Below are 27,677 nucleotides of genomic sequence, written 5' to 3'. Positions count from 1 at the left end.
GGATACTCAAGGAGCTGATAGAGGAGGTATCTGAGCCTTTAGCTATGATTTTTGAAAAATCATGGCAGACAGGGGAGATTCCAGAAGACTGGAAAAGGGCAAATATTGTGCCCATCTATACAAAGGGGAATAAGAACAACCCAGGAAACTACAGACCAGTCAGTTTAACCTCTGTCCCAGGGAAGATAATGGAGCAGGTAATTAAGGAAATCATATGCAAACACTTGGAAGGTAATAAAGTGATAGGGAATAGCCAGCATGGGTTTGTGAAGAACAAGTCATGCCAAACTAATCTGATAGCTTTCTTTGATAGGATAACGAGCCTTGTGGATAAGGGAGAAGCAGTGGATGTCATATACCTAGACTTTAGTAAGGCATTTGATACGGTCTCGCATGATATTCTTATTGATAAACTAGGCAAATATAACTTAGATAGGGCCACGATAAGGTGGGTGCATAATTGACTGGATAACCGTAGTCAGCGAGTTGTTGTTAACGGTTCTAAATCCTGCTGGAAAGGGATAACAAGTGGAGTTCCGCAAGGGTCTGTTTTGGGACCCGTACTGTTCAATATCTTCATCAATGACTTAGATATTGGGATAGAGAGTATGCTTATTAAGTTTGCAGATGATACCAAACTGGGTGGGGTTGCAACTTCTTTGGAGGATAGGGACATAATTCAAAATGACCTTAGCAAGTTAGAGAAATGGTCAGAGGTAAACAGGATGAGGTTTAATAAAGAGAAATGCAAAGTGCTCCACTTAGGAAGGAACAATCAGTTCCATACATACAAGATGGGAAGCGACTGTCTAGGAAGGAGCATGGCGGAAAGGGATCTCGGAGTCATTGTGGACCACAAGTTGAATATGAGTCAACAGTGTGATGCTGTTTCAAAAAAAGCAAATATGATTCTAGGTTGTATCAACAGGTGTGTTGTAAGCAAAACTTGTGAAGTCATTCTGCCACTCTACTCTGCACTAGTTAGGCCTCAGCTGGAGTACTGTGTCCAGTTCTGGGCACCACATTTCAAGAAAGATGTGGAGAAATTGGAAAGGGTAGAGAGAAGAGCGACAAGAATGATTAAAGGTCTAGAGAACATGACCTATGAAGCCAGGCTTCATGAACTGGGCTTGTTTAGTTTGGAAAAAAGAAGATTAAGGGGGGACATGATAGCGGTTTTCAAATATCTAAGAGGGTGTCACAAGGAGGAAGGAGAAAATTTGTTCCTCTTGGTTTCTGAGGACAGGACAAGGAGTAATGGGCTTAAAGTGCAGCAGGGGAGGTTTAGATTGGACATTAGGAAAAAATTCCTAACTGTCAGGGTGGTCAAATATTGGAATAAATTGCCAAGGGAGGTGGTGGAATCTCCCTCTCTGGAGATATTTAAGAACAGGTTAGATAGACATCTGTCAGGGATGGTGTAGACGGAGCTTGGTCCTGCCTTGAGGGTGGGGGGCTGGACTCGATGACCTCTTGAGGTCCCTTCCAGTCCTATGATTCTATGATTCTAAGATCCCTGTCTAGACTGGCGCTTTTTTCCGGCAAAGCCCCGAGCCGGAAAAAAGCGGCAGCCATGTTCATGCAAATGCTGCGGAGAAAATTTAAATCCCCGGGGCATTTGCAATTCCGACTGGTCTCATTAGCATCCCTTTTCCGGAAAAGAGTGCCAATGTAGACACAGCCTGACAATTTTACAGTAGATTGTCATTGCTTTTCCGGAAAAGCAAGCGGCCAGTGTAGACAGCTGGCAAGATATTCCGGAAAAGCGGCTGCTTTTCCGGAATAAGTGGCCCAGTGTAGACACAGCCAGAGGCTGTGGGAGTTCTAGTATTTATTACAGCGCATTACACCATTTTCTGCCCACAATGGCCATGGGCATGATTTCTCTGTTTCTCTCTTACAGACAATCCTCTACAGTTAGTGGTCCCCTCACTTTATGTACCATAAAATTGGCCCTTGTGACATTTGCATTTATGTGTTGTGCTAATATTGGTAAGAAATAACTTTCTAGTCCTGCAATAGAGGTGCCTGAAGTGCTTATTGGAGCAAAAAAAACCCAATCAAGGTCAGTAATTCACTTAAGAGGCAAATGATGTGTAAATATCATAAAAAATTGGAACTGTTTTAATTAGAAGGAAGTTCTTGAATTCTAAAGCAGATGAGCTTTGCTAGGGCTTTTAAGCCTAACCCATAGAACATAGCTGTGAGAGACCTGGAAAGGCAATTTAATTGGTTCTAATCATTTCTTTCAGGTGGCTGATGATTGAACACATTTTGATGGGGATTTCTTCAAGGTTTCAGGGGAGATTAAAAAGCCACGGTCCTGACCACTTGTGGTCATTAATGATCCCATGGCATTTTTAGCAGTGGTAACATGGCTAGATTCCAAACTGAGTAATTACATTATGTCTCTCTAAATTCCCCTTGTAGTTGCAAATTGGTACAATTTCCTTCTTTACATCCTTTCCGAATCTCTTCTGTAGCACTATAATTAATTCATTCAAGAGCTTTGAAAGTACAAAATGCTGTATAAGTGTTGTAAGTATTATTATTGCTAGCGTTGCTGTGGGCTTCAAACACCTGTCCTGGGCTCACTCTAGAGGTGGTCATATATCTGTGATGGTAGATGCATATAGTTTCAGGAGAGCTTTGAGACCTTTTGCAAAGACACTATATACAGATATGATAAGATTGATATGGTAAATTGCAGATCTTATACTTTTAAAGGACCCTTAAAAGCACCAGACTTGTTCATTTTTCATCTCTTAACCTTGAATGCAACAATGTGACAAACTAAGATATTTGTGTATTGCAGATCTATTATTTATAGTACAGTTACCCAAACAGACATCTGGGCCCTATTGAGTTAAGTGCTGTACAAACACGTAGTACAATCCCTGAATTGAAGACACTGGAAGAGTCTTCATTATACATTAAGGGCAAGTCTACATTCCCGTGCTACATCAGTACCACTGCAGCCCCTCTGGTGCAGATGTGCTCAGGCAAGAGTGGTTTGGTTGCACAATCAGGAGGTTTCCACTTGGGTGGCTACAAAGGAAAAAATTATGGGTCAACTTTGTTTTTCAGAAAGCCAAGCCTACTATTTCCCATTCTCTACTCCCCCCCCCCCCCAACTCTGCACACACACTGGGGTTGCCATTTGTGAAACAGTTGCTTAATGTCAGGTGACTTTCATCCTCTACTTCACTGAACCATTTTCAGCCATCTACATGATTCACTAAGCGAGACCAGATTTGAAGACTGCCAAAATGCTAAGAGTGTTGTGGTCTGCTGAGGCCCAGTTTATTTATCTCTTACCTTCATGGACATAACACCATCTTCATTCAGGTGGCACTTCTGTACTTTGTGAAATTCTCCCTCTCACCTTCCTGGCATCTGACCATGAATATATTGCAAGCTGGTCTCTCCAAACTTCTGAGGGTATGTCTACACTACCCCGCTAGTTCGAACTAGCGGGGTAATGTATGCATACCGAACTTGCTAATGAAGCCCGGGATTTGAATTTCCCGGGCTTCATTAGCATAAAGCCGGCGCCGCCATTTTTAAAAGCCGGCTAGTGCGAACTCCGTGCCGCGCGGCTACACGCGGCACGGGCTAGATAGTTCGGAATGGCTACGTAGTTCGAACTATCTAGCCCGTGCCGCGTGTAGCCGCGCGGCACGGGGTTCGCACTAGCCGGCTTTTAAAAATGGCGGCGCCGGCTTTATGCTAATGAAGCCCGGGAAATTCAAATCCCGGGCTTCATTAGCAAGTTCGGTATGCATACATTACCCCGCTAGTTCGAACTAGCGGGGTAGTGTAGACATACCCTCAGAAGTTTGGAGAGACCAGCTTGCAATATATTCATGGTCAGATGCCAGGAAGGTGAGAGGGAGAATTTCACAAAGTACAGAAGTGCCACCTGAATGAAGATGGTGTTATGTCCATGAAGGTAAGAGATAAATAAACTGGGCCTCAGCAGACCACAACACTCTTAGCATTTTGGCAGTCTTCAAATCTGGTCTCGCTTAGTGAATCATGTAGATGGCTGAAAATGGTTCAGTGAAGTAGAGGATGAAAGTCACCTGACATTAAGCAACTGTTTCACAAATGGCAACCCCAGTGTGTGTGCAGAGTTGGGGGGGGGGGGGGAGTAGAGAATGGGAAATAGTAGGCTTGGCTTTCTGAAAAACAAAGTTGACCCATAATTTTTTCCTTTGTAGCCACCCAAGTGGAAACCTCCTGATTGTGCAACCAAACCACTTCCCTAGCAAACATCAGCTCATACCGAGGGTGTGGCTTTTCTTTGAGTATTCCACCCACCACCTGTCTCCAGTGGGCAATTAGAGTAATCAAGGCTGATTGTGTTGTAAGGACAGGGTTGTGTTCCATCTCCCTGTAGTCCCTGCCCACCTCTACAAAGTATTTAAAAAATTGCTCCATGCTAAACCCTATGGTCTACTTTGTTCTAAAGGCCAATTTGCTCCCATAGCTTTTGAATGTAATGTACATTGAAAGTAAAGCAACACATCAATGCATATGCAAGAGGAAATCACTCAGAGAACATTGCAGACCTCCGGTCATGCTGGAATTCAATAAAAGCATTTACCCTGCTATGATTTTGCACTTGTAAAGAACATATTGCATATATATCTTGTTTTTTGTTATTTGAAAATCACAACACAAGACAAGAAGGCAGGACTTAGCTATGGTGAACATACTGCAGAAGAGCCTAGATGATGTGTTAAGAAGAAAATAACTCACAGTAGGTCCAGGATGACGCAGAGGGAATGCTCAGGGAATATAGAAAGCAAAATAAAGCTGATCTGAACAGTATCTGTGGCTGGATTATGGTCAAGCTAGGGTTAGTTTTGCCACCAGCAAAATAAGAATAGTATCACATACTTAGTGGTTGTATTATGCCTTATGTTTTAGCATGAATTGCTCAGGAGATGAAAATGGGAATTATGTGAGAGCGCAAAGATGTAACAACAAGTCCCGTAAAGTAGAGACCGGCCAGACCTCTGATCTCTGAGCTGTTCAAAATCTGGGTCACAGTTATATGCTTTGGGCTCTTCTCTGCTAGAAATTGTAAAATGAAGAAACTGGCTTTTCATTTATCATAGGGAAAGTCGGATGCCATCAACACCTTTTTAGCAGTGAGGAATTTGGCACGCAAAAGGAAAGGCTTGCAAGAACAGAAACTAACCCGTAAAATCTGCATGGCACTTCAGAGCTGGCTAAAGTGGCCAGAATTTCCTGCTTCCAAGAACGAACATACTGAGTCCTTTTCAAGCTGTGAGCAAATTTCCAAACCTGGATACAAGCGATTGTAGATCTCAGGCTAAGACAGGAAATGGCAAGCAGAAACAATCATGCTAATAGGTCTGGCATGATTCTAAGGGAAGGCACAAACCGAGCCAACTGGGCCTATTGCATGCACATAAAATACATATACATGAAAATATACCAAGTACTATTAATTGGCAAGGAGAAAAAGCCAAATTCTGCTTTCTCAAATACCCTTCTGACTCCCATGGACACCACCACTGGAAGATGAACCTCCTACGTGAAGGCAGAATTTGCCCCATTATCATATTATAATGACTTCCTAAAAACCCTGCTTAGACACTGGACCTGGCTGGGGAGATGTCTTGGAAACTACAGTCTCTTCCATTTCTAACCTCCATGATTCAGTTTGTGCTGACTCAGACTTTCAATATCTGTCTATACTGAGAGATGAGCTATTTCTTTCCTTTTTTTATGAGCCTTTGGTGAGGGACATTGTCAAAGTCTTTCTGAAAATCGAAATACATGAAATCTAGTACACTAAAAACACCAGACAATTCCAACTGACTTCATTACAGGCAGGATTTTACCTAAAATGATTACTATTAAAGGCTGATTTTTCCTTACCACTTTCCATTATTACTCATATTTTGATGTGACTGTTCAGCACGATCCCTGCATTCTCCCACTTCAGCACTTAGAAAAAGCAATTACATTATTGCAATGAAAATGGATCAATTCTGTGACCTTGTAAAGAGTCACTTATGTCCAAGAGAACAGTCTGGGCCCAGATTTCCACAAGAACCATGCTGTTTAAAATCTCTTTAAAATACAGTTTTATCAGTCATTTTTCTGCCTTGTCTTTTCTTTTTTCCCCAGTTCCCATGTCGATAATGACACATCCCTGTTATGACACAGTGAGGTTAAAATTTCAAAGTGCTGGTGGGAGTTAGACACAGGGATCTAGTTAACAGATAACAGAAAGTGCAAGCTGGCATCCCACGCATTAGTTTTGAAAACAGCCATGTCCAGCATCTTCAGTCATATCTTGGTGAAAATGAAATGTCACTTGGAATAATGTATCACAGGCCAGCAATGATTTGTCACACTGAGACAGTCAAGACATTTTTTTCTGGGAATTTGGTTCTGAATTTGATGATTGGCTTTATTTAAGCTAGATACAGATCTGCCAGGGAGTACTGATTAACTTGAGACAGATTTTGCACAAGCCAATCTAAATATGAAAACTTTCATCAAGCTCTTACTTTGTATTCCAGATCCGCTCTGAGCGAGGGCTTCTGGACTTGATCGTCCAAAGCGGTGAGGAATCTGGTCCTGAATTAGTGAGCCACGAAATCATGAGCTTCATTTTAAGTACATAAGTAGCCCCACCGAAGTTAAGAAGATTACTCATATTCTTACAGTTTTGATGACTTGGAGACAGAATGCTCAATACTTTGCAAGATCAAGCCTTCCATGACTGTATGTTAACTCTTCCAAGTCCATAAAAATTTAAGGTTATACTAGCATCAATGCACCCTAGTAATAGCCTGATGTAGAAACCTGTCATCAGAGTCAATGGGAGTTTTGCTTGAATAAGGATGGTATAAAGGCTTCAGGATTAGATCTATAGTGTTCTGTAGTAACAATACCCAACCTTTTTGCCTTCGACATTTAAGCAGAAAAACCTACTGACTTTAGTGTATGCAGAAGCAAGTAAAAAAAATTTCCTTTTAACTGTTGAGTGAATTGTTACACAGCTTTATCAATTATTATATTTATGCTTTATTAGGAGGAAATGTAATTACTGTCGTGGGGCTATTACTTTCAAAAGCTTCCTACTCAAACTCCAGGAATTTCTCTGATGCAGTATATTATGCATTTGTTTATTTACTCGGGTTCATTTCATTTGAGAAGGTGAATGGTATGTGAATGGCCATCAATGGCATTTAAGAGAAGTTTTCCTAGACTCAAGTCTGACACATGAAAAAGCAAGAGGGTCTTCTGAAAACCATCAAATGCTGAATAAAAGATCACAAATGGCATTGTTATTACTAAAATGAACTATTTTTAGTTATTCCACTCATAAACTTGCCAACCCTCTGACACAGCAATCAGGAGCAGCTCTCAGAAAACATGAATAATAAAGCAAGTGGTTTAAAGTAGGCTCATTTATTCCCATACATTTGGACATTGATTTCTTCTGTTTAAATTTCAGTGCTAATAAGGAAAGACGGGTGCATTAAGAACTATCAAGGAAAAATCATGGGCAGCCCTTGAAAATTATTGCTTTAATTTAATGATGCAGAAAAGGCAGAAGTATTCAATAAATATTTCTGTTCTGTATTTGGAAAGAAGCAGGATGAGCTACTCCTTTCACATGAGGATGATCAAGTATTTTCATTCCATTAGTAACTGAGGAGGATGTTAGACAACATTTAATATATCCAGGGATGGATAATTAGCACACAAGAGTCATAAAAGAGTGGGCTGAGCAGATTTCTGGCCTGGTGCTGCTGATTTTTAATGATTATCAGAATACTGGGCAAATTCCCTAAGAGAGCTCAAGAACTAATATTGAAAAAGACAAGGGGGATGACATGAGTAACTATAGAGTCTACTGATTAGCATGGATAATAAGCAAAATGATGGAAAAGCAAATGAAGGATTCAAAACAATTAAAGGATAAGAATATAATTAATGCCAGTCATCATGGTTTTATGGGAAACAGTTCCTGTCAAACAGACCTGAATTCACTGTATGATGAAATTACAAGTTTGGTTGATAAAAATAACTGTGTTGATGTAATACAGGATTCTGATTTAAAAACTGTCACTATACAATTAACAACTAGCTAACTGGCAGATTTAAAAAAATGTTGACTATGGGAAATCTTCCTTACCTGGGGTGTTTTTGGAAAGGTTTTTCAAGGATTGGTACTAACATTGATTGTATTCAACATTTTCATCAGTGATCTTGTAGTAAATATAAATTCAGTGCTCTGAAAATTTACCAATGACACAAAGATTGAAGGAGTGATAAATAGTGGTGACAAACCTGAAGATAAGCTTTGTTGTCAACTCAAAAGCTGCTTATCTCTCTCACCAGTAGAAGTAGGTCCATTAAAAGATATTACCTCATGTGCCTTGTCTCTCTAGTATCCTTGGACCACAACCTTGCAGATGACAGGGCAGTCATACAATATGGAGCACGTGGTAACCTGCTCCCATTCAAACAAAATACAGTTTAATACAGCAAAATGCTAAGGTATATAACTAGAAACAAGGCATTCAGTCAGGCTACACCTACTGAATGAGTAGCTGTATCCTGGAAATGAGTGACTCTGAAAAGAATTTAGGGAACTAATGGACAAAACAATTCAACAAGAGCCTCCAATGCAATGTTGTGGTAAGAAGGGTTAATCTTCCTTGGATGTATAAGCAGGGGTGGGGGTGAGTTGCAGACATCTGATTTTACCTCTGTCTATAGCATTACTGAAGCTTTACTTCTTAGTAGTGACCTAATACTGCAACTCAGATGCAAATATGACCCGCGCACCTTCTGGATGTGGAGTACTGTCCCAGCCAATGGCACTTAGGCCACTTGAAAGAAACAAGGAATTTACTCTAAGGCTACGTCTAGACTGGCATGATTTTCCGCAAATGCTTTTAACTGAAAAGTTTTTCCGTTAAAAGCATTTGTGGAAAAGAGCATCTAGATTGGCACGGACGCTTTTGCACAAAAGCACTTTTTGCGGAAAAGCGTCCGTGCCAATCTAGATGCGGTTTTGCGAAAGAAAGCCCCGATCACCATTTTCGCCATTGGGGCTTTTTTGCGCAAAATGGTTCTCAGCTGTCTACACTGGCCCTCTTGTGCAAAAGCATTTGCGTAAGAGGGCTTTTTCCCGAATGGGAGAATCATTGTATTTGCAGAAGAACACTGACAATCTTACATTAGATCGTCAGTGTTCTTGTGCAAATTCAAAGTGGCCAGTGTAGACAGCTAAGACTTTAGCTGCGAGCCAGCTAGTTTTATAGCTCAAGATGTAGAGGCTCATGCATTAAGCTCCAGAGGCCCTAGGTTCAATTTGGCATGTTGGTGTTACACGAAGAACAGTAGCCATTTTTCTAGGCCTGAATCTAATGCCACCCATGTGTGTTTTGTGCTGGTATATTATTCATTATTCAGGTATGACAGTACCACCTTGGAATGCTGGTTGAGGACCAGATCCTCATTGAGCCAGGTGCTGCACAGATGAAGGTGCAAGAAGAAGGTGATCAGAGAGGGTGTGCGGCCCCTAATGGATGAAGGAGGTAACCTAGTGACAGATGATGTGAGGAAAGCTGAAGTACTCAATGTTTTCTTTGCCTCTGTATTCACGGACAAGGTCGGGTCCTGGACTTCTGCGCCAAGTGACGCAAGATGGGATGAAGATGGACATCCCGTGGTGGGTAAAGAACAGGTTAGGAACTATTTAGAAAAGCTAAACGTACATAAATCCATGGGTCTGGACTTAGTGCATCCGAGCGTAATGAGGGAGTTGGCAAATGTCATTGTGGAGCCTTTAGCTATTATCTTTGAAAAGTCGTGGAGATCGGGAGAAATCCCGGATGACTGGAAAAAGGCAAATGTAGTGCCCATCTTCAAAAAAGGGAAGAAGGATGATCCAGGGAACTATAGGCCGGTCAGTCTTACCTCGGTTCCTGGAAAAATCATGGAAGGGATCCTTAAGGAATCCATATTGAGGCACTTGGATGAGAGGAAAGTGATTAGGAATAGTCAGCATGGATTCACGAAGGGCAAGTTGTGCCTGACCAATCTGATTAGCTTCTATGATGAGGTAACTGGCTCGGTGGACATGGGGAAGTCAGTGGATGTTATATACCTTGACTTTAGCAAGGCTTTTGATACGGTCTCCCACAATATTCTTGCCAACAAGTTAAGGGATTGTGGATTGGATAAATGGACGGTAAGATGGATAGAAAGATAACTTGAAGGCCGGGCCCAGCGGGTAGTGATCAATGGCTCGATGTCAGGATGGTGGTCGGTTTCTAGCGGAGTGCCCCAAGGTTCGGTTCTAGGACCGGTATTGTTCAATATCTTTATTAATGATCTGGATGAGGGGATGGATTGCACCCTCAGCAAGTTTGCGGATGACACTAAGCTGGGGGGAGAGGTAGATACGCTTAAGGGCAGAGATAGGGTACAGAATGACTTAGACAAATTGGAGGATTGGGCCACAAGAAATCTGATGAGGTTCAACAAGGACAAGTGTAGAGTCCTGCACTTGGGACGGAAGAATCCCAAGCATAGTTACAAGCTGGGGACCAACCGGTTAAGTAGTAGTTCTGCAGAAAAGGACCTGGGGGTTACAGTGGATGAGAAGCTAGATATGAGTCAACAGTGTGCCCTTGTAGCCAAGAAGGCTAATGGCATATTAGGTTGCATTAAGAGGAGCATTGCCAGAAGATCCAGAGATGTCATCATTCCCCTTTATTCGGCTTTGGTGAGGCCACATATGGAGTATTGTGTCCAGTTCTGGGCCCCCCACTACAAAAAGGATGTGGATGCATTGGAGAGGGTCCAGCGGAGGGCAACCAAAATGATTAGGGGGCTGGAGCATATGACTTATGAGGAGAGGCTGAGGGACTTGGGTCTGTTTAGTCTGCAGAAGTGAAGAGTGAGGGGGAATTTGATAGCAGCCTTCAACTTCCTGAAGGGAGGTTCCAAAGAGGATGGAGAGAGGTTGTTCTCAGTAGTGACAGATGGCAGAACAAGGAGCAATGGTCTCAAGTTGTGGTGGGAGAGGTCCAGGTTGGATATTAGGAAAAACTATTTCACTAGGAGGGTGGTGAAGCACTGGAATGGGTTACCTAGGGAAGTAGTGGAGTCTCTATCCCTAGAGGTGTTTAAGTCTCGGCTTGACAAAGCCCTGGCCGGGTTGATTTAGTTGGAATTGGTCCTGCCTAGAGCAGGGGGCTGGACTTGATGACCTTCGGAGGTCTCTTCCAGTTCTATGATTCTATGATGAGGAAAAGTCCTTGCCTCGGAAACTTCACAATCTAGGTCAGTCAGGAGGCAACAAATCAATCAAATGAACAAGTGAGGTAGAGAGGGGTAAAAGAAAACAGAGTTTAGCATAAGAGCAGGAGTCAAAGCTAGTTGGTCCTTCTGAGGTGTTACTAATGATTTATACTGGTATAAGGCCAAAATCAGGGCCATTATGCTGCAGGGAAATATTAGCCCAGTCCAGACATCATTAATCAGACAAAATCCCAGTGTGCTAGCTAAGGCTCTTACTCCAGTCTGTGCTTTGCTAGGGCAAAGCTCACTCAGGCAAAATTCCCATTTACTTCACTCTAAGAATTAATACAGACATAGGAAGGGCATCAAGACTTGTTCCATCAGCAGCTAAACAGGTATCCTATCTCCTTTTCCAAATAAATATTCATTAAAGACCATAATAAACACAACAAAGGAACTGAGAATTACACTCCAGCTGAGATGTTAGCCTGAAAAAGCAGAGATGTGTGTGGGTCATAACCCAACATCCAGCTGAGAGATTATACCCCAAAGTGTCCACCTTGGAGTTTCTTGCATCATTTTTTGTAAGCATAAGGCATTGGTTACTTGTGGAGACGAATGTGAGATTATTTGGCAGTGCCTATGTTTTGTTACTCCCAAAGGCCTCTCCCAGCACCTATGGCACTATAAAGATATCATGGAGTTTCATTCATCTCGTGAATGCTGCAATGGGTTGTTATAGATTGTAACATTTATTTTACAGTCATTGTATATTGTATAACATATGCAAATTTCTTCACAAACAGGACTTAGTTTATTTTGTGACTGGAGGACAGCGTGTTACACCACTGATGCTTCTTTGACTTTTAACTCAGAATGGCCAATGCTTACTGAAAGGTGCTGTCATAGTGTGATAATCAGAGGGACAGAAGGAAGACTAGGTCAGAAGGCCCTGGAGCTCCATGCCAAGAAAGCAAAGGTTAACCATGGCCAGGAAGCAGCTGGAACTTTCTGGAGTTTTTTAAAGATCTGCTTCTAGGAGTAGATAAACAGACAAGCTGACCTGCAGAAGGAAAGTCCTGTTCTGTTTAAAGTTGCACTCTTCTTTCTCTCTCACATCTACACTGCATGCTTCTTTTGAAATAAGCTATTCCAGAAGAAATACTCCAAAGTAGCTTATATTGAAATAGCACGTCTACACCACAGAGAAGCCTCAAAATTAGTCTGAGGCAGGCTCCCTTAATGTGGATGCATTACCTCTATTTAGAGCCCCAGGAGGCGCTGGGAAGTAATTACTTTGAATGGCGCTGTGAAGGAGCTATTTTGAAATAACAACAATGGAGAGTCCACACTATAGCTATTTCGGAATAGGTGTTATTCCTCGTGGAATGAGGTTTACAGAAGTTGGAATAAGCCATCCGTTATTTCAAATTTATTTCAAAATAACGGAATTGCTGGGTAGACACTCTTATTGTTATTTTAGAATAACGGCAGTTATTCCGAAATAACGCTGCTCTGTAGATGCACCCTCAGGGACTGAGAAGGGTCTCAAAGTCTGCTGTCCTCCTGCAGCAGCAAGTAATTTGCCATTTAGTCTCTCTCAAAGCTTGAGCTTTTCTTTGAGAGAGGACATAGGAGTGCAATGAAAGCAGGAAAGTGAAGGTAAACTTGGGAAGCAGGAGATTTTTTAGACCAATTGAAACTATTAGCTGTGTGCCAGACTAGCTAAACTCCTGTTTTTCCCTGGTACTGAAGACCCGTGGCAAACAAGCACAGTGATAGCTGTTATAAAATGACTGCCTTCATTGCCCTTCCTTTATATAAGTTCCTATTTCTTTCCCTTTGTTTTATGCACTATTTTATTTTAGCCTGCACAAGTAGACGAACCATATGTAGATCTGAAATAGCATTAGCAGCCCTCTGATCCCCCAGGCTAATTTACCTTACCAGTTTACTGCAATTATTACAGTCCCTTATGGAGAAGTAGATTGTGAACTGCAGCTAACAACATATGATTTACATGCATGCTTGTTGTTGTTTTTTTTCAAAGCTCTGATCAAGACCTTGTCTCCGTCTGGTGAAATTAGGGTGAATAATTTCCAAACCAGACGTTCATGAATATAATCCTAATTTATGTGAGAACCTTCATAAGCCTAAACTCCTTGCTGCCAATGCACTTGTAATGCCTTTAATGACTGCAGCTACATAATAGATAGACCTTCAGAAGGACAGACTCATCAATCAAATGTAGCAATCCTTTCCCAGGGAGATGTTGAAGGATTTACCAGTGCTTCATGACATGTACACCTTGGAATCTCTGAATTTGATTTTAAGATGTTTGCTAGGTAGTAATTAAATCAGACCCTGCTTGCACTGACAGTTCAAGGAAATCATATTTCAACTTTTCAGGACATAAATGGAAAACAAATTAGTCCTTGGCCATTACTGAGTTAAAAAGACCTAACTTATGACTTGAAATACTCCCACATAATCATCCTTCCAAAGCTTTCATTTACTGAGTTAATAGTTGCTGCCACAATTAAAGATGTAAAGGAATGAAAGAATCCAAGATCATAAAGCATACATAGTTATTTTTAAAAATTGCCCATCATAACTTTGTACTGTTTAAGAAAGTCATGTTCTCCCTTGTCAGGAAGTGTCAGATATCTCCTTTGTGGTCACATTAAAGTTTGTTTCCCCAGAGGGTCAAATTCACCCCTGTGCAAAGTGCTGGCATAAAGCTTATGTATCACTTAAATTTCACTCATGTCCTGCATTTTCTTCTTTGGTCCAAATCCTAGTGGAGAAGGTGCTCCTCTTAATGTTTCTTGGATGGATGGAGAGGAATTAATGTGGCTAATGGCTTCCAGTCTTGTTCCTCATCAGCATAGTTCTGAATTCTGTTCAGTCTCCCAGTTTTCAGCCCACTTTGTTTAAAAATATTCAACATCAGCTAAAGAATGAACTAGATCAAATGCTCATCCAGTCATTACTGCAATATCTCACACAAAGAGTAGCCTGGTGCCCTTTAATACAAACCCTCTACCAATGAAAAGACCTGTTCCCAATCAGTACAAATGGAAAAAGTGAGGAAGGGGGAGCACAAAAACAGAAAAGAGGAAAATACCTAGTGAGCTTATACTGAGTCGCATTAGAGCACTTTGAAAGTTGCTAGGGCACAGACAACCTACCTAATGTGTGGAGCAGGACCTTGCTTGGGGGTTGGGATGGCAATTGGGATAATAACGAGTGTACATCTAAAGATCAGGCACCAAGGGTGAAGCCAGAGTCAAGGCTGAGGGGCCAAACCAGAGGTTAGATCCAGAATCAGAAGTCAAAAGGTAAGCTGGAGTCATAGTTGGACATAGACAAAAATTGGAGCCAGAAGGCAGAAATTAGAATGAAGCAAGGAGGCAGGAGCAGGAAGCAGAAATGATGTGCAATCATTGCATATGCTGAGCAGCCACTGTGCTGCTGCCATTTTAGGGCCAAAAAGAAGACTAATTGCTCTCCCAGCCCAAGCCATCATTTGGATGGAGCTCACTGGGCCTGTCTTAGCTTGCTGGGTTGCTTTGCAATCAGGCTTGGAGCTAGTGGCACCCAGTGAGGAGAAATGCTAACAGAGAAGTTAGTAACATCCATAGCCCTGGCCCATCCACGGGTGGGGTTATGTAAATACAGTTCACTCAGTTTGCTTAGGCCTGCTAGATATTCAACTGTTAGAAAGGTGTTTTGCCCATTGTAACCAATGTGGCTGTGCTAACCCTAAATGCAAGAATTGTAAGATATGATCATCAATGCTTGCACTTACTAGGGATGCACAAAATTCAGATTATGTTTAACTCAGTTCAAAGGAAAGAGACGATCAGTGTAAAGAATTTTGGACGCACAAGGGTTTGGCTTTCAGGGCACTATAGATTAAGCTGGGAAGGGAGGTGAATCAGCAAGCTGCATGCCCTTTGGGTGTGAGCTGCAAGACTGGTTTGACCTGTTTCTCATGCTGTTTCAATGATAGAGTAAAAGAAAGGCTCTATAAGGAGTCTCTTTTGTATGTAAATGTATTCCAGTGGCTGCTGCAATCTCTTGTGGCTGGACTGTGCTTTGGGCCAAGAGCTGAAATCACTGAGAGCTGAGATCATTACGTTTGGCCCAGAGTCAAATCCACCATAAGCCAGTGGAAAATGCAACAAGCAGCATGAGCAGCCAACAGGGTGGTAATGGAGAGGCATGAGGAGCAGCTAGCAGAGTGGCAGCAGCAAAGGACAACCAATGGTGAAGCGTGAGGAACAGCCAGCAGACCAGCAACAGTGAGGGGCAACGAATGACCAGCAGAGCAGCACCAGAGAGCAGCAAGCAGGCGGATGGTATGTAACCAGTGGAGTGGGTGAGATGCCTCCTACTTCCCCCATACTCAGTATGTGAGGTAAAGTCTGCAGATGCACCTCTGAACTCTGGTCTGCCCTGACCAAAGACAGTGACTGTGACTGGGGTGGAGAGAAGGGCTGGATATGTGACAGGGACATTTACGTTGTTGGACTTAAGAGCCTGAGAGGAAAAGGACATTGCCCCACCTACTTGAGCTGGGTCGTTTACTTGAGGGTTTGGTTATGAACTTTGTGTGTGGTGTTTTCCCAAATTAGCGCCATGTTACTTCTCTCCCTTTTTATTAAAAGTTTCTTTTCTACACTCAGATTCTGTGCTTGCGAGTGGGGAAGCACTGCCGCTCAGAGGTGCCCAGAAGGTTGTGTGAATTTCCCAGGTTACTGGGTAGGCCGTAAGCCAGTTCTGTGTTGGAAGGATGGAGAGGAACCCCTAGATATTGAAGTTGGCCCTGACTGCTACTGGAACTGCCTGGCAGGTGGGTTACATATATTATAAGACTTCTGCTATAAATGAGAGGAGAGGTCCAAAGGAAAGCTTTGTAGCAACAAAGTAGTGCATTTTAAGGTGAAATCTGAAGAAGAGTCAAGGTGCTTTTTGAAATCATCCTTCTGCCTTTAAACCAAGGCGATGTTCTCTGAGTAACATAACCTAAGAGGTTATTTTCATTTCTAATTTCTCAAGTCCTGTCTCCCGCACTCATGGCAGGACCAAGCACCATCTATAGCATCCCTGACAGGGAAATCAAAGAGTTTTCAAATGGGTCAGGCATGAACATCTCATGCATAGGTTGCTTTTGAATGTATGATTGGAAGAGAAGCTGAAAGACTTTCATACCATTTATTTGATACATTCTAAGTTTCTCTTTAAAATATCCAATGGTGGAGATGCTCAACCCTCCCTAAGCAATTTATTCTAGTGTTTAATAAATAGTAACTAATAATGTAGGGTATATCTTTATGCACTGCCTCCCCTCCTTTCAGAAAGCAGGCTCAAGCTTCAGTGGAAACATCTCCATGCCTTTTTTTTAGCTCTATAGTGTGACCCTGAATCAATTAATCCAGTTGCTGAAACTCGCTGTCATGGGCCTTCTTTATTTTTAGTGTAGACATACACTTAGGCCTGGCCCAACACCAATTCTGTTGAAACACTTCCATGGATTTGCTTGAGGGCTTTGGGTGATAACACAAACTATGAAAATGAAGAATGGGCCCATAAGAGAAACTGTTTCTAGTTACAGTTAGGTGTTAGAATTCTATGTGTAACCACCATTAGGTGGATTTGAACCTGGGATCGATAGAGCTAAGTATAGGAGCCTCTACCATCTGAGCTAAAAGCTAGCTGGCTCCCAGCCCATCCTGTAGAGGTCTTCTGATCGTAGCTGTTTCTGTGGTCTAGATGACACTGCATGGAATAGTGAAACACACATAGGCGTGCATAGCACATTTCATTAGGGTGTGCACCCAAAGAATGTTTTTAAATGCACTCTTTGACCCCCATTAGCCACACCCTCTGCCCCCATTAGCCACGCCTCTGGGGGTAATACTTTTGGGGCAATATGGACACGTGACCAGAAATAAAAGGTTTCATGTGACCACCTCCCTCCCCTCCCCAAGGACTTTTCCCACCATCCTCTTACCAATAGGGATTAGTTTTGCTCTCACCAACACCCCCCCCCATGCAACTATCCTGCATTCCCTTTAACCCAATGTGTGTGACATTAATTTGGGGGGTGGAGAGGCTGGGGGAAGTGTCCCCTTGTGACGGGGCGGACAGGCCCTGCACTAACGAGCAGGAGATAGCCCAGGCCCAGCTGGCAGAGAAGGCCCCGCCCCTCCGACCCTGCTGGGCATGCTCCCAACAGCGGCCGGGTATAAAGGCAGGAGGAGCCCAGCAGGCAGGGAGGCCCCAGGGAGAAGGAGGAGACCAGGCCGGACCGGAGTTCTTGCAGCCGCTGGGTCCAGAGGCGTCGCCCGCACTGAACCGGGACACGGAGAAAGCAACCGCCGGCCCAGAGCGGCAGGAGCGCGCCCTCAACCCCGACAGGTCCTGCCTGAGAGGCGAAGGGGCCCGGGGGGAACCAGGGCGCGATAGGAAGCAGCCCAGGGCAAGGGAGACAAAGTTTGGCTCGGCGTGTATCGGCCGGATTCCCCGCCAAGCCGGCAGGAGCCATAGACCCTGCCTAAAGGGCCCTGGGCTGGGACCCGGTGGAGAGGGAGGGCCCGGGTCCCCCTACCACCCGTTTTCCCCTTCCCTGGACAAACAAACCCCGGGCCAGGGGAAGCTTCTCAGAGCGACTAGGCCTTTACTACCATATATGCCCTGATAGAAGGGCCGGGACTTTTGTGTTGAGACTTTTACTACCGTATATGCCCTGATAGAAGGGCCGGGACTTTTGTGTTGAGACTTTGGCTACCGTACATACCCTAATAGAAGGGCCGGGACCTTGGCCTAGGGACTCTGGAGTACTGTATAGGCCCGGTCGGAGGGGGCCGAGCCCCTGGACGGGGGCGTACCCCTTGACACCCCTCTAAGAGTTTCCTCCCATGAGAGCAATAGATTTTGTGTTGTGCACCAGTACTGAGTTTGTGGCTTGTTTGGATGTGCCACTGTGGCACCCAAATTATTAATAAGTATCTTAGGATATGTCTACACTACCCTCCTAATTCGAACTAGGAGGGTAATGTAGGCATACCGCACTTGCAAATGAAGCCCGGGATTTGAATTTCCCGGGCTTCATTTGCATAAAGCCGGGCGGCGCCATTTTTAAATGCCAGCAGTTCGAACCCCGTGCCGCATGGCTACACGCGGCACGGAGTAGCTAGTTCGGATTAGGCTTCCTAATCCGAACTAGCTGTACTCCTCATTCCACGAGTTCGAACTTTCAGCATTTAAAAATGGCGCCGGCCGGCTTTATGCAAATGAAGCCCAGGAAATTCAAATCCCGGGCTTCATTTGCAAGTGCGGTATGCCTACATTACCCTCCTAGTTCGAATTAGGAGGGTAGTGTAGACATACCCTTATAAATCTCTTCCCTTTCCCTCTACTGCCATATCTCCTCCCCTTGCTCCTTCAGCTCCCCTGGTGCCTGCCGCCCCCCCCCCCCCAACCCTCACCCACCTCTGCTGTCAGGACTCCTGCCCTTCTCACTGCCCTCAGCCTTCCTGAGATCTGCCCCCCTCCACCAGCCCTTCTCTCCCTCCTGTACCCACTCCTCCAGTAGCCCCACTCTGATCATGTGAGCTACTCCTCCTCATCCCCTCTCCTAACATCTCACACTACACACCTGCCCTACCTGTCTCCTCTGGTACTGGTCCATCCTCTGCTTCGCCCCCAGAATCCTCTGGCACCTGTACCTTCCCTTACCCCTGCACCCTCCTAGTGCCGCCTCCTTGACTCTCTGCCCCTGCCCCCTTTGCCCTCTTTTTTCCTGATGCCCACCCCCTCACCACCCTCTGCCCCCATTCCCCTCATTCCCCTGTGCCCTCACATATGCCTTACTCCATCCCTGCCTTCCTCATGCTCATCCCTTCTTTCAAGCCTTCTCCCAGCACCTCCCCTTCTCCCATCTAGCCCCCCAAAGCCTTTCCCCTCTCCTCTCCTAGCACCATCCTGTTCCCCCCCCCCCCCACTGACACTTTCCCTCCTGCCCTTTTCCTCATTGTCTCCACTTGGCCCCCTGGCATTTGTGTCTCTCCTCCACCCTGTCCCTTGGTGCCTTCTCCTTTCTTCTCCTGACCTGCCCCCCTCTCCTCAGCACAAGCTCCTTCCTCTCTGACCCTTTCCTCCTATTTTTCCCTCCTCCTCCAGCAGCCGCCAGCTGGTCTGTAACAGAGTTCTAGGGTCACCCTGACTGTCACCCTTCTGGTGCTCCCCCTAATGTCTTTTAGGTTTCTCAGCCCCCTTTTGGGCCACAAACCCCAACCCCGCAGTCTCTGGTTCCCAAAGTTCCGGCAGTCTCCCCATCACTTGGTGCCTGCACCAGGTCCAACTCATAGGTTTGTGAGGTGTCCAGTTTTCTACCGGACAGTCCAGTTTTTGGGTCCTCTGTCTGGTAAAAAAAAATCCAGAAAATACCGGACACATGCAATGTCTCGTATTTCCTGGTTTTCTGGCTGGGCGCCAGACTGAAGCCTGGCGGTGGTGAGGGGAATGACTGGAAGGTGGGGCGCAATCGACACTGGGAGCCTCTAGTGGAGGGGGCTGGCCAAGAGGAACGGGGAGCGGGAAGCAGAGCTGGCAGGGGGGTCAGGGGCCGCAGGGCTGGCTGGGAGGAAGGAGGTGTAGGAAGCAGAGCTGGGGGGGTGTTTGAGGAACGCGGGGTTGGCAGGGAGAAATAGGGGGGCTGGGAGGAAGGGGGGATGGGATGCAGCTCGGGGGGGGCAGGGGCCAGCCATGCTGCCCCCAACCCCCGCCCCCAGGCCAGCCCATTGCCCCGACCTCACCGCGCTGCCCCTGACCCCGGGCTAGCTGCACTGCTCCCCATCCCACCCCCACCCCCCAGTCCAGCTGCGTTGCCCCAGACCCCAGGACAGGCCAGCCACACTGCACCCCGTCCTCCGCCCCGAGCCCAGCTGCGCTGCCCCCGACCCCGGGCCCCTCCACCCTAAGCCCAGCCGCTGCCCTGACCCAACCCCAGCTGTGCTGCTCCCGAGCCGAGCTGAGCTGACCCCCAGCCTCGCCGCGCTGCTCCCATCCCTTGCCTTCCCGCCCAGGGTTTAAACTTACCTCGCTTGTTGGGGAGGCGGGGGTGACAATTCTGCTCCCTGCCGCCTGTTTCTGTGGGGTCCTAAGACCCACCAGTTTTAACCACATATGCATGGCAAACCCTGCGCAGCATCCGTTCCCCAGCGCACCAGGGCGGCCCTTTGAAACATTAGGGTGTGCCTGGGCACACTGAGCACACCCCTTGTGCACGCCTATGGTACCACACTAGCGGTATGTCTAGACTACAGGCTTCTGTCAACAAAGAGCGTCTAGATTGCATCCAGTTCTGTCGACAAAGCAAGCCGCTTTGTCAACATGAGAGTGTAGACGCAAAGGACAGTGTAGATGCAATAATGCCTTCTGTCGACAGAACTCTGTCGACAAAAGGTGTTATTCCTCGTAGAATGAGATTTATCGCCATCGACAAAATTGCTGAGTTCTGTCGACATTATGTCAACAGAACTTGGTGGTAGTGTAGATACAGATACAGTTTTGTTGACAAAAATCCACATTTGTTGACAAAACCCTGTAGTCTAGACACACCCTTCATGTGTGGGTTACATATGCCCTTGGTTTTCTGACAGACACTGCAATAGGTGTCTTCATGGTGACTTTCACTGGACAAAGTATTTGTAATCAGTAGCTTATTTGAAACCTTTTACACATGAGTTGGATTGATTTAGTATTCTGATATTAAACATAGTTTAGTAACATATTTTCAGCACTTGGGATTTTGGATAAACTATTTGCTTTCACTGTTTGCTATTTGTTATTCATTATTTGTAGTGTGTGACTTGGCAACTAAGTGTCAGTATTCTCTCAACTCTTTGTCTGAAATGTCTATTAAAAGGAAAAGGGAAATCAAAGGGTTTTCAAATTGGGCAGGCGTGAACCTCTCATGCATAGGTTGGGGTTGACCTTATAGTTGGAAGAGCATCTGAAAGACTTTCATAGAAACATTTTACAGGCAGAAATCTAACTCTTGTATGTCTGAGGAAAAAAACAATAAAAAGTGCTGTAATTTAAAACAGATTCATGGGTTTCAGTCCAACTAATGTTCATGAATACTTTTAGTGGAATTTTCCAAGCTCTGTTGATGGTGACTTTTCATCCACCCAATTAATCTAATTCCTTTGTAATAAGGTAAACACTATTGCTTTTTTTGCTATCTATAGGCAATTGGATGAGCCATAAGTCAAAATTAGAATATGATTATTCTGCTACAAGGTTTGCACTTTCCTTTCAAAATTTCATTATTTACAATCCATTTCTTTTGGTGACTTTTTGCTTCTAAGGAAATTATACTCTCAACCATAGCTAATAGGATCACCTCCCACATTATGCTTATGAGGTAGGAAGGGTGTGTGTGAATATTTCCATTGAAATTTTGTTCCTTAAAGATATTTTGGGGATGGGTGTGAGTATTTGGGTGAAGAATGCAGCAGAGATTGCACCACAGAAGATTCCAACAGGGCTTTTGATAGTAGTTATCTCTAATCTTTTGTTCTTGCTGTCTGGGTGAAAGTCAATCCCTTCCCTCAAAGACAAAGTTGAGAGGTTATGTGTAGGAGAAATATGCAGGGATAGAACTCTCCCTTCTAGTTACTGCTCTGCCCTCGGGTCTGAGTAAAGGCCATAACTCTTGTGTAGGTTTCTATTGGGGGTTGGAAGCCGCTGAATTGGCATAGTCATAAAATGGAAGCTTTGTGGACACAGGAAATGGATTCTTATTATTTGTTACTGGCTCAACAAGGCACAGCTCCTTGATCTTGGAGTTCCTAATGATAATGATTGACTCATCTTCATGGTCTTCCTCATCCACTCAACCTTTGCAAGTCCCATCCTCTGTGTTAGCCTAGATAGAAGCTGTCTAATAATCCTGGACTACAGCACCCGCCCATAGGTGCTAGAATTAGAGGTCTGGTGGTGCTACAGCACCCCCTGGCCTGACATAGTTTATTTTATATAAAAGGCTTCCAGTTTGGCTCAGTGGTTCTCAGCACCCCCTCTATGAAAACTCCTCCAGCATCCTTGCCACTGCGTATGTGTTGTAGGACTACAACAGTAGGGGGATCCCTTCACTCCTGCTACCTAAAGCTGGGTGAGTTTTTCCCACTCTGAGAAGTTATCTATCCAAACCTATCTTGCAGCCATTATGTCATAGGAATGAGCTTTCATGTTATAACAGGGTCGGCAATCACCTCACATGAGCGCCCCCATTTGGCCATATGTGGGTTCCTGCATGTCCTCAGTTTTAGAAAGCCTTGCAGCTACTCAGCCCTCTGGCCAAGTCACACTCCTTGTGCATTCACAAACCTCTTCTGGGGTATACTTCTAACAAGGGCCCATCCTGGTGCTCTTTGTAGCGTGTCTCTGAGTGTCTCTTGTCTGCTTCCCTGCTCAGTATGAGAGTGGTGCCTCCAGAGCTTCTCCTCCTAGAGACAATATTCTTATAGCTTTCCACACTGAGCTGTCCTTGGTTCTGCCAACCAGTCACCCCTGACCTTCTCCCTTCTGGGTGTGGGCTGCAACTGAGCTGCCTCTAGTCCTGCAGCTCCTCTTATACAGTCCCTTCTGGCCCCTGATTGGCTGGTTCCTCAGTAGCCACTCTAGCCCACCAGGAGGACTTCTCTATCGCCTTAGGATTTGGTCTGCCCCATCACACATGCAAATAAGAATTACATTTTATTGCTCTCTCTTGATTCTGAGATACATGTCCTAGTCAGGATAATGTTTTTTTTTAAGAAGTCTTAATAATGTCTTAGAAATGTACATAAGCAGGTTTCATGTTCACAGAGCCCCTGAAAGGAAATTTACTGGACAGTTATGGCATGAGCAAGATGAATTGCCTTCTGTCTCTTCAGGAGGGTTAGGGTGCAGGCATGTTGGAGTTAGTTGACAGCAACATAACTTAAACAGGAGACCGGAAGAGCAGTGCACATGGCTTAACCCATTGAGGGGGGAGGGATCCTTCTCATCTCACTTCAAATACCTCCTCATGTCAGAGCATTTGGCAGTTTTCCTTCGACTTAGAATCATAGAATTATAGGGTTGGAAGAGACCTCAGGAGGTCACTGAGTACAACCCCCTGCCCAAACCAGGACCAATCCCAACTAAATCATCTCAGCCAGGGCTTTGTCAAGCCAGGACTTAAAACCCTCTAGGGATGGAGATTCCACCACTTTCCTAAGTAACCAATTCCAGTACTTCACCCCCCCTCCTAGTGAAATAGTTTTTCCTAATATCCAATCTAGACCTCCCCCACTGAAACTTGAGAGACCATTGCTCCTCATTCTGTCATCTGTCACTGCTAAGAACAGACTCTCTCTATCCTCTTTGAACTTGTCTTAGGGGTCGTAGCATTTGGCTCATTATGTTCTTTGACACATTTCCCTCCATAAGGGAACATATAAAGCAGGAAAACAACAAACTTTTTCAAAAATAAATTTTAGATAATATTTATATTGAAAAATTAAAGATGTCCTGTGACCAGAGTCTGCTCTCCATTACCCTAGCATAAATTCAGAGTAATGCTACTGGACAATTTGGTAATGGAGATAAGAATCTGGCCCATTATCTATTGATCAACACAATCTACAGTAATTTAATTTTTTTCTTTCTGCTACTTAATTGGTTCTTTTGCCTTTAGCAGATTTAGAATTTTAAAGTTCCATTAAAGACATGTCTGTAATCATGAAAGTTTTAAGGGCATTTCTTTCTCGTTTCATTACTGCAGCAGCATAGCCTAGAAGCCTACCTGTTTCTATAGGCTAACAAGAACAGCTGCTGAATCAATATCGAAAACTCTAATCAGTGCTAAAAGTCTGGATAGGAGCTGACAATACAGGACTGACACTATTGCCACTGAACAGCTGCTGGCTTTCTAGCATGCATGAGAAACTGTCTGGAAAACCATACATTTTTCATCATGTTGTACACATTAGTGCACGGTTTCTCAGTGAGCCACAAAAATGTGTCAGCTCATTTATCTGGATTAATGCTTAATGCTGCAATTGAGGGTACACTAGAAAATCCCCAAATCCAGCTGTAGATATAGTCCCAATTCCCAAAAGAGCTCTTGAAACTGCATTTGCAAATGCATGATTTTGTGCAAGTAGACAGTTGCACAGGGAATGGACTTCCCCAGGCACGAACCTCACTACTTTGGTGCAAAGTGCGAGGCTTATTTCTATTACCTTCTCTAATACAAATATAGGGTTACATGGTATATTTTTTTAAAATAAAATAAAAAACCTTCCCTCCCCATACCTTAAAAAAAAAAAAAAAAAAAAAAAAAGGCCAGGCCACTGCACAAAATGATGAAAATGCAAGCCCAAGCATTGTATCTGAATGCAGTGCCACTTATGAAGAAAAATGGGTTAGGATGAATGTCACTTTCTGCTCCTCATGCTGACAATTAACAAACCAGAGTTGGTGTTCTGTCTAATTTTTAAACCCCAACTTAGTGAAGGACTATTTTGTCCCATAGTCTCATTTATTTAGCCAAACATATGTTATTGCCTTCAATATAGGTGTAACTGAGTGAATTTTAATGGCCTGTGATGTGCAGGAGGTCAGACTAGATCAGCAGTGGGAAAACTATGGTCTGTGGGCCTCTCATCTATCCCACTAAAGCTGCAGGGGTGGTGCCTGCAGATGTCAGTAGCAAGTGGAGCTAGCTGCACCCCCCAGGAGCCGCTAGTGGACATGCTGGCCATTTCATGGAGCCAGGTGGATTAAGGCACATAGGGAGCCTGCCTTAGCCCCACTGCACTGGCACTCTAAAGCTGCCTGAGGAAAGCAATACCGGGCTGGAGCTGACATCCCCACCCTTTGCTCTGAGCCCCACCCTGCACCCCAACACTACATTCATGGCCCCCCAGAATTTTCCTACCCAGCCCTTGGACCAAAAGTTTATCCACCCTCTGTCTAGATGATCTAATGGTCTCTTCCTGCCTCAAACTTTCTTAATCTAATTAGTGATGGAGCCACATCCCTAATAAGAACATGATTTCTTGGGAGATGGTTCTACCATAGAGGCACTTGGATATGGATTCTTTCAGAAAGATTAGGAAATTAATCCAGAACAGAACAAAATTTACCTTCATCCCAACACTGTGCAGCATTCCTATTTTTTAATCCAGATGAAGGATGGACCTGGGACAGAGTTGTGGTAACTCCTGACTTTATGTATGTAAGTGTTGCAGAATTTCATTGATTGATTAGTAGCCACAAGAGAGCAATAACTAGAACTTTCAAACTTCTGCTTAAGTAACAGGCACATGTACACTTACTGAAAAGTGCATTGTAGGGCTTCACCTAAAATATCAGCTCAGAACAGCCATTGAGTTTCTTGTGAGTTTTCTGGCTACTCAGCTTTCTGTTTGGAGTAGATACATGAGAAGAATTTGGCTCTTTTTGGAGATGAGTAGGAGTTAGAGTCAAATAGGAAGGTTCAGATTAAAATCTATTTTTCTAACATTCAGGACTAGTGCGCTATAGAAATAGTAATGAGTGTGCATGTTTGAGTGTGAATTTTCCTGAATAATTACAAGTACAGGTTGAACCTCTCTAGTCTGGCACCCTCTGGTCCGGCAACATCCATGGTCAGGCATGATTTTAGGTAGCCGGAGGTCAACTTATCATGGATGTTGGCAAGTTTCCTGTGGTCTCATAAAGTTTGTTTACAGCTACCAGTCCTGGGTTTCAGTTGGTTCTGTGCTGTTATTTAGCTCTAATTTACTCCAATTGTATTCTAAGAGCCCAGTAAGCAGTGGAAGTGTTGGTAAGGCTGCTAGACAATATTGATTTCACATGATTTGGCAAATTCTCTGGTTCAGCACCAGTCAGGTTCAGAGGGTGCCGGACTAGACACGTTCAACCTGTATTAACTATAGTACTTACAGGACTCTCAGGTCAGAGCTCTACACGGCATGGGACAATTCCTGCCCTAAAGATCTCACAACCATTCTGTTTGGAGTAGATATAGATGAAAAGAGGTGCATTTTACAGATGGAGAACTGAGGCATCAAGGAATTAAATGACTAGCTCTGAGCTGTACAAAGAAGAGCTAGGAACTGAATCTAGGTCTCTACACTCCTGGTCAACCCCTTAGGCAGGAGAATATCCTTCATCCAGACTTTGAGGATTTTGCATCAGACCTGTCTCTCATCTAATATATTTAACTGAACTGTGCACTCGCCAACCTGTCTGAAACAAAGAGCTTGTGCTCTTTAAATTCTGCAAAGCTGCCTTTTCAAAAAACATTCTTGTCTGAAGGCAATGTAATGGGTCTTTGCCTAAGTTAATGTAAGCCATGAACAATTGGAGAGCTGCCAACTTAAATTTTTAAATAAATACCAATGTTAATTTTTAAAGTTTAGATACATCGTGTACATTTTTACTGTCGTTCCCACTTAGTGTTACACAGACTTTCCAAAGAGCTGGAAATAGTCTTATCATGAGAGTTGCAGAGCCATGCAGGAGGCTTCTCAACTGAAATGGCATGGAGTGGGCGCTGAAAGGACGGCGATTCACTTAGCGTGTGCTATGTAGGTGTAATTTCTTCCTCCAAGAGAAGCCCCTACCTGCAACTTAATTCACTCCTGAAAAATGGTAATGGCTTTTACTTTTTCAATAACACTTCTTGTTTCCTTCAAGTGCTGCCAAATAGAACCCAAGAGGAGCACATGCATTGTATATTGCCAACATAATGGTGATTTGTATTAATAAGGTCACTGTTGCTGGGTCAGAGCTCTGTGTGGAAAAGAGATGTAATGTCATGAAGGTATTCCTTGGTCTCTGTGACCATATGGTTACAATGAGCTCTTCAGGCTCTCTTTCAAATCATTTAGGTCTGTGGTTTTCAAACTTTTTGGCCCATGACCCGTCCTGCTCAACACAGACCTTTCCATGGACCACCAGTCAACCACCTGTGATGACAAAATGGGTGCAGGAGTAGGCTAGGGGTTGGAGGCGTCTGGCCGGGAAGGAGGGTGCAGGAGCGGTGTGGAGGGGGAGGGAGGAAGGGAGGATTCAGGTGGGGGTACAAGGTCTTGGCAGGAGAGAGATGGGGAGCGCTTACCTGGCTCTCTGCCTCCTGCTGCTCCTTTTAGCCATGACTCTGACCAATGGGAGCAATGGGGAAAGCCTCCAGGTGAGTGGTTTCCTGCACTGCCATTCCCCAGCCGGGTAGAAGGGGAACAGCAGTGCATGGAGCTGCTTCCTGCCCTCACAAGCTGGATCCGGCCTGCAAGGTTTCTCCCCTCCCCCACAGT

General features: G+C 44.4%; 1 long non-coding RNA gene across 2 annotated transcripts in view; it reads left to right on the top strand.

Moving 5' to 3' along the window:
• The first annotated feature begins 11,390 nt into the window (after positions 1 to 11,390).
• LOC112545019 (uncharacterized) overlaps positions 11,391 to 27,677 on the top strand; it is an 81,037-nt gene continuing 64,750 nt past the window's right edge. The window contains exons 1-2 of one of the 2 annotated variants that reach the window (XR_012906308.1): positions 11,391 to 15,677; positions 16,005 to 16,171. This is a non-coding gene — a long non-coding RNA (uncharacterized LOC112545019). The remainder of the gene's footprint in view (positions 15,678 to 16,004; positions 16,172 to 27,677) is intronic. The other variant, XR_003088400.2, reaches the window with a different exon arrangement.

The sequence above is a fragment of the Pelodiscus sinensis genome, chromosome 10, assembly GCF_049634645.1.
Source record: "Pelodiscus sinensis isolate JC-2024 chromosome 10, ASM4963464v1, whole genome shotgun sequence".
NCBI classification, from domain to species: domain Eukaryota; kingdom Metazoa; phylum Chordata; order Testudines; family Trionychidae; genus Pelodiscus; species Pelodiscus sinensis.
Note: the sequence above shows the minus strand (reverse complement) of the source record. Positions and strands in the feature narration are given on the sequence as shown.